General features: G+C 35.8%; 1 pseudogene; it reads right to left on the minus strand.

Annotated features, from left to right (window-relative positions):
* Positions 1 to 3,186: 3,186 nt before the first annotated feature.
* LOC129685518 (U2 spliceosomal RNA) lies at positions 3,187 to 3,326 on the minus strand (annotated as a pseudogene).
* Positions 3,327 to 7,148: the final 3,822 nt, after the last annotated feature.

The following is a 7,148-nucleotide window of genomic DNA, read 5'->3' on the forward strand; positions in this document are numbered from 1 at the left end:
ATGCACACACATACACTTTCCCTCCACACATGTTTAGCTGGACAGGCATAATTAGAATAATTAAATATTTAAAAAATAAGGAAACCTAACATAATCTAACCATACACAAAAAATTCTCCCATAAAATTATTAAAATAATATCTATTCTTAAACAAATCCCATGCATAGTAGACATTCACTTTCCTTGTTCACAGGGCCTGCAACAATGCTTCTAGGGAATGAGAGTATTCCTAGTTTGTAGATGAGTACATGACATTCAGGTATATGCTATGGATTTCAAGGACTCCACAGCAGAATAGAAGAATCAGCAATAGTATGTAACACACACAACAATCTAAATGATCCCAACATGTTTGCATGCTACCAGGTAGTATTACAACACTTTGAAAATTGTTCAACTTTTTGAGGGTTTCACTATTCTTTTCCTTTGAGACTGTTCTTCCTTACAGAAAGGTAAAACAGTCATTCTCTTGTAACTGATCCAAAGAACTTATCTGTTGTAAGCACTAATGAGTATCTTGCATTTTTATTTGTCTAGGACAACTTTGACAGTTGGAACTTGTTGAAATTTATTATATTAACCAGAAAAACAACAGCGATGTTTCAATTTTAAGTTTTAAAAAGGCCATGCAAATAGTACCAACATAAATAGCAGGGTCTGGTAAGATACTCTACAGAAACAAGAAAGGATTTGCTTTCAGAATGTATTGATTAAACATGAGCACCTTCAAACAAAAGAAATCAAATGAGCTCAAGTTTTTTATTTTGAATATTAAGTAGAAGGAATGTTTGAAGCATACTGTGATATTTCACATGTTCTGACATAGCACCCTTTGTTATGCATACTCCAGATAATGATTTCCCTGTAGACATGATTTTATTCATATTTATTCACATATTCCATTTGAGATATCAATATAGTAATGCATAGTGAAAAGTACAACTTCATAAATATGTTAAAATAAGAACCATGTCCTATTATCCTCCACACCCTTCAAGCATGTTATCCTCTCATATTTTACAATATGATTAGTCATGACTTTTGCTACATTTAATATGTGCAATATATAAAAGACTGAATTAATATCATGATTCAAAATATATTCCCAAAAGGTAACACTTAGTATTCTGAGAATTTTAAAATAATTACAAATATGACATTTCTGTTATAGCAAATGTAATATGGAGAACAGTGATAGACTCTCATAAAGTACTGGTACAAATCTCAAAAAGTATAAAATTAAAATTTTGCATCTGTTTAGTGAATTTCATTTCTAAGATCTACTATTTTTAAGATGAGGTCATTTATTTGAAGGGTATTTAGATTTTGGCCACTATTTTAAATATGGAAAATTGGCTGCATATTTACTAGGTATCTCTATAGACTCATAACAGCTAAAGTTTCTGAAACTATCACTGAGCAGATAAATGTTACAGAGCCAAATATTGCAAACAGAGAAGAAAGTTCACATATGAAATGTGAACTTGTAGAGATTTAACAGCAGCATCAAAACTTATACTGCATCTCATATCCAGACTCTCAGTAGCTCCCTGACCTTTTGCATCACTATTAAAATTTAAAATGATAAACGCAGAGCATAATGTAGAAGAGGGATACAACTTACTATCCAGGGTGAAGGTAGCTTGGGCCAAATGTCTTGCTGCACTACAGACGATTTGCATTGTTATATGAGTAGAATGGTAATACATGCCTACTTCCTTCCTTGAACTTTCATACACTAAATATTGTCTCATCCTGAAGTTTAATATTTCTGGTTCGCATTTTATAGTTTTCTCTCAATGCCAGAGACTGAATGCTGGCTCTCTGCAGAAGCAAATACTCTCTTAAGCACTGAGATCTCTTTCTTCTTTGTTTCTTTCTTTTTTTTTCTTTTTATTATAATATATTCACTTTGTATTCCAACTGTAGCCCCCTTCCTCATTTCCTCCCAAACCCACCATCCCTCCCTTTTCTTATCCACTAGTAACCTAGAATCCTTGCTCAGATATTGCCCATGGCAGCTCAATCTCCAAGTGGATTCCCTAGTATGGGGAACAGGAGCTGTCTCTGACAGGAACTCAGTGGCACTGAGCTCTCTTTAGCTCCAGTCAAAACCTTCGTTGAGTAATGAAAGGAAATTTATTCCATGCTAGAGTGTTTTGGAAGAGCATTTGCTGCATGTGTCAAATGCAATTTTCTACATTCCCTGTGATCCCACAGCTTTATTATTGGCTTATACACTAAATATGACAATATTATACACTAAATATGACAGTCACTAAATATTTGAATTTTTAACTGGTCTGCATTCTTGGAATCAGCACTATGTGCTTGTAGAAGATAATTTTTGTTAGAGAAATTTGTAAATTCAAATTTTAATAATTCATTATAGATGTTTGTGTCTGTCTATTTAAATTAAATGTGTCTAGATATGACTTTTATTTTACCTTAAGGTGTGTTCCTCTATTCATAAATCACACAAAAAAATATTCTATAATATCCCTGGCCGAACCAGTGTAATTTGGCAGTCTGATATTGTGGAGGCCTCTCCCTTCAAAGACCTATGGGCTGGTAGAATTGGCAAGGAATTCCTGGGCTCACAGTGAAGCTAACTGCTCATGTCCAACTTACAGGCAGCTCTTTCTCCACATCACAATGGGTATGGTGGGGTATGCTGGGATCAGAAAAGCCTGCATTCTAGGTTTCTTTGTTCTATCTTAGTGTAGCAATCATATTTCTGTGCTTGCCTGGAGTTTCCAGTGTAAACTATTGTGTAGGATCATCCTATCTTTAAACTACTCTCTCCATTAAGTGAAGTGTATGTTTCTTAATACACTGCATAATCACTTTTTCCTTGCCTGTATATAACTTACTTTTACGTTATGGTTATATTAATAGTATTGTTATCATTGCTGTAAACATGCAGTTGTAGTCTTAACATTTGGACAGGCATGCAAATACACATGCATATTCACTGCAAATATTTCATTTAATTCATAGGTACTATAATTCATATATTGGTATATATTTCCTTATTTTTCCTTTTTCTTATGTTTCATTACCAATACATTTTCTTTTGTAATTTTAAATTAAAGAACAGTATTTATTACCATGCACTGAAAGCCATTTACATTCATTTACTAACTTTTATTTTCTTTTCATAACATATTTAGATACTTTTAAACAATGGTTCTGTTTGAAGAATAGTAATGTACCCTCAATTTCATACTTCTTAAAACCTAATAAGAATAGAGGGTGTATCAGATATTAAACTGATAAGAACAAATACTATACTTGATCTTAGCCAACAGAGCAAGAGTGATGGGTGTAGCCTTGCCAGGCCACAGAAGAAAACAATGCAGCCAGTCCTGTTGAGATCTGATAGTGCTAGGGTTAGGTAGAAGTGGAAGAGGTCCTCTCCTATCAGTGGACTGGTTGCGGGGGGCATAGGAGGATACAAGGGATGGATGGGGGACTGGGAAGGAGATGAGAGAGTGAGATAAAGCTGGGATACAAAGTGAAATTTGTAATAAGTAATAAATAAATAAAAATTTAAAAAATCTAATAAGGATCCCTACTCTGTTACAGTTTTCATAGAAGATAACACTACTTTAGAATAGACGAGTTTCAGGATTCGGAACATATGAGTAACATAAAGAGTTCTGCAATAGACAGCAAAAGATTTTCATTTCTGCGGTGTATGTTTCAGTTCCAAAAACTCTTTTTGAATAAAGATGATGGCCATTTTCACTAAGGAGTATAACACTCAAATATCAAATCTCATAGAAATAGATTGGTATATAACCAGAGAAGATGCTGAACAATCAAAACAAGTTCTTACCCGAAATTTGTTTCCTTTTCCTTCCTTTTGTCAATTTTTCAATTGCAGGGCTTTTTATGAAGAAAGATACTAGTTTTGAAGTATTACAGTATTCAGAGTTAGGCTATTTGATTGGAAGATAAATGAATTTTAAAAAAAAAATTACTAATGAAACATTCATTACTGGATCAAAGCTAGAATTATTCAATTATTTTAACGATTGTACGCATTTTGCTTTTGAGTGAAATATATTAATATATATATTTACATTTTATTAACTCTGTATCCCAGCTGTTTCCTGCTCCCTCATTCCCTCCCAAACCTTCCCTCCTTCATCTCCTCCCTGCCCCTCTCCAAGTCCACTGACTGGGGAGGACCTCCTCCCCTTTCATCTGAACCTGTTTTATCAGGTATCTTCAGGACTGGCTGCAAAGTCCTCTTCTGTGTTCAAGCAGGACTGCTCCTCCCTTGGGGTGGGGAGGTCAAAGAGCCTGCCATTGAGTTTCTGTCAGAGATAGTTCCTGTTCCCCTTACTATGGGAAATCAATTGGTTACTGAGCTACCACGGGCTTCATCTGAGCAGTGGTTCTAGGTTATATACATACATGATCCTTGGTGGAGTGTCAGTCTCAGAAAAGACCCCTGTGCCAAGCTATATTTGGTCCTAGTGGAGCTCCTATCCTTTCCATGTCATACAAACTCCCCCTTCTTTCACATGCTTCCCTGTACTCTGCCGAGGGTTTTGTTTTGAGTTTTAGTATCTGCTTTGATACAATGCTAGGTAGAGTCTTTCAGGGGCCCTTTGTGGTAGGCTCCTGTCCTGTTACTTGTTTTCTCCTATGTCCAATGCACGTCCAATTTGTATTTCTAAATGAGGATTGATCTCTTACCCCAGGACCTCTGTCTTGCATATCTTCTTTAGGTGTATAGATTTCATTAGGTTTATCATATTTTTTAGGACTATATGAGAGAGTATATACCATGTGTGTCTTTCTCCTTCTGGGATAGCTCACTCAGAATGATCTTTTTTAGATCCCACCATTTGCCTGCAAATTTCATGATTTCCTCGTTTTTAATTGGTGAGTAGTATTCCATTGTGTAAAAATACCAAAATTTCTGTATCCATTCTGCCATTGAGGGACATCTGGGTTGTTTCCAGATTCTGGCTATTACAAATAAAGCTGCTACAAACATGGTTGAGCAAATGTCCTTGATGTGTACTTGAGCAAATTTAGGGTTTATGCCTAGGAGTGGTATAGCTGGGTCTTGAGGAAGCACTATTCCTAATTGTCTGAAAAAGTGACAGATTGATTTCCAAAGTGGTTGTACCAGTTTACATTCCCACCAGCAACAGAGGAGGGTTCCCCTTTCTCCACAACCTCTCCAGCATGTGTTGTCACTAGAGTTATTCATCTTAGACATTCTGATGGGTCTAAGGTGAAATCATAGGGTCATTTTGATTTGCTTCTCCCTGATGGCTAAGGATGTTCAGCATCTCTTTAAGTGTTTCTCTGCCTTTCTATATTCCTCTACAGAGAATTCTGTTTAGCTCTGTACCCCATTTTTTAAATGGATTACTTGATTTATTGCTTTTTAACTTCTTTAGTTCTTTGTATATGCTGGATATCAGCCCTCTGTCAGATATAGGGTTGGTGAAGATCCTTTCCCAATCTGTAGGCAGTCGTTTTGTTCTGACAACAGTGTCTTTTGCTTTACAGAAGCTTTTCAGTTTCATGAGGTCCCATTTATTGATTGTTGCTCTTATAGCCTGTGCTGCTGATGTTCTGTTCAGGAAGTTGTCTCTTGTGCCAATGAGTACTAGGCTGTTCCCCAATTTTTGCCAACTGATTTAGAGTATCTGGTTTTATGTTGAGATTTTTGATCCACTTGGACTTTAGTTTTGTGCAGAGTGTTAAATATGGATCTATTTTAATTTTTCTGCATATAGACATCCAGTTGGACCATTTGTTGAAGCACCATTTGTTGAAGATGCTGTCTTTTTAACATTGAATGGTTTTGTATTCTTTGTCAAAAATCAAGTAATCATAGGTGTGTTGGTTTATTTCTGGGTCTTCTATGTGGTTCCATTGATCCTCCTTTCTGTTTCTATGCCAATACCATACAAGTTTTATTACTATTGCTCCGTAGTACAGCTTGAGATCGGGGATGGAGATACCTCCAGATGATCTGTTGTTATACAGGATCATTTTGGAGATTCGGGGTTTTTTGTTTGTCCACATGAAGCTGAGAATCTTTCTTTCAAGGTCTGTAAAGAACTGAGTTGGTATTTTGATGGGAATTGTGTTGAATCTGTAGATCACATTTGGCAGGATGGCCATTTTCACTATGTTAATCCTACCAATCAATGAGCACAGGAGATCTTTCCATCTTCTGATATCTTCTTCAATTTCTTTCTTTAGAGACTTAAAGTTTTTTTCAAACAGGTCTTTCACTTGCTTGGTCAGAGTTACCTCAAGGTATTTTATGTTATTATTGGCTATTGTGAAGGGTGTTGTTTTCCTGATTTCTTTCTCAGCCCTTTTTGTCTTTGGTATACAGGAGGGCTTCTGATTTTTTTTTTTTTTAGTTAATTTTGTAACCTGCCACTTTGCTGAAGGTGTTTATTAGTTAAAAGAGTTCTTTGGTTGAATTTTTGGGGTTGCTCATGTATCCTATCATATCATCTGCAACTAGTGACACTTTGACCTCTTCCTTTCCAATTTGTATCTGCTTTATCTCCTTTAGTTGTCTTATTGCTTTAGCTAGGACTTCAAGTACTATGTTGAAGATATATGGAGAGAGTGGGCAGCCTTGTCTTGTCCCTGATTTCAGTGGGATTGATTTAAGTTTCTCTCCATTGAGTTTGATGTTGGCTATAGGCTTGCAGTATATTGCCTTTACTATGTTTAGGTATGTGCCTTGTATCCCTGATCTCTCCAAGACTTTAAACATGAATGGGTGTTGGACTTTGTCAAATGCTTTTTCAGCATCTAAGGAGATGATCATGTGGTTTTTCTCCTTCAGTTTGTATATGTGGTCAATTACATTGATGGATTTCCACATGTTGAACCACCCTTGCATGCCTGGGATGAAGCCTACTTGGTCATGGTGGATGATATCTTTGATGTATTCTTGGATTCGGTTTGCAAAGATTTTTTTTTAATTTGATTTTGTTTTTTTCTTATAAGTTACATTTTTTATTCAGTATTTTTGCGTCATTGTTCATAAGAGAGATAGGACTGAAGTTTACTTTTTTGTTGTTGGGTCTTTGTGTGATTTCTACCAAGGTGACAGTGGCTTCATAGAATGCGTTTGGTAATGTTCCTT

This window comes from Psammomys obesus, unplaced genomic scaffold, assembly GCF_907164565.1.
Source record: "Psammomys obesus unplaced genomic scaffold, mPsaObe1.curated_primary_1811, whole genome shotgun sequence".
Lineage (NCBI taxonomy): Eukaryota > Metazoa > Chordata > Mammalia > Rodentia > Muridae > Psammomys > Psammomys obesus.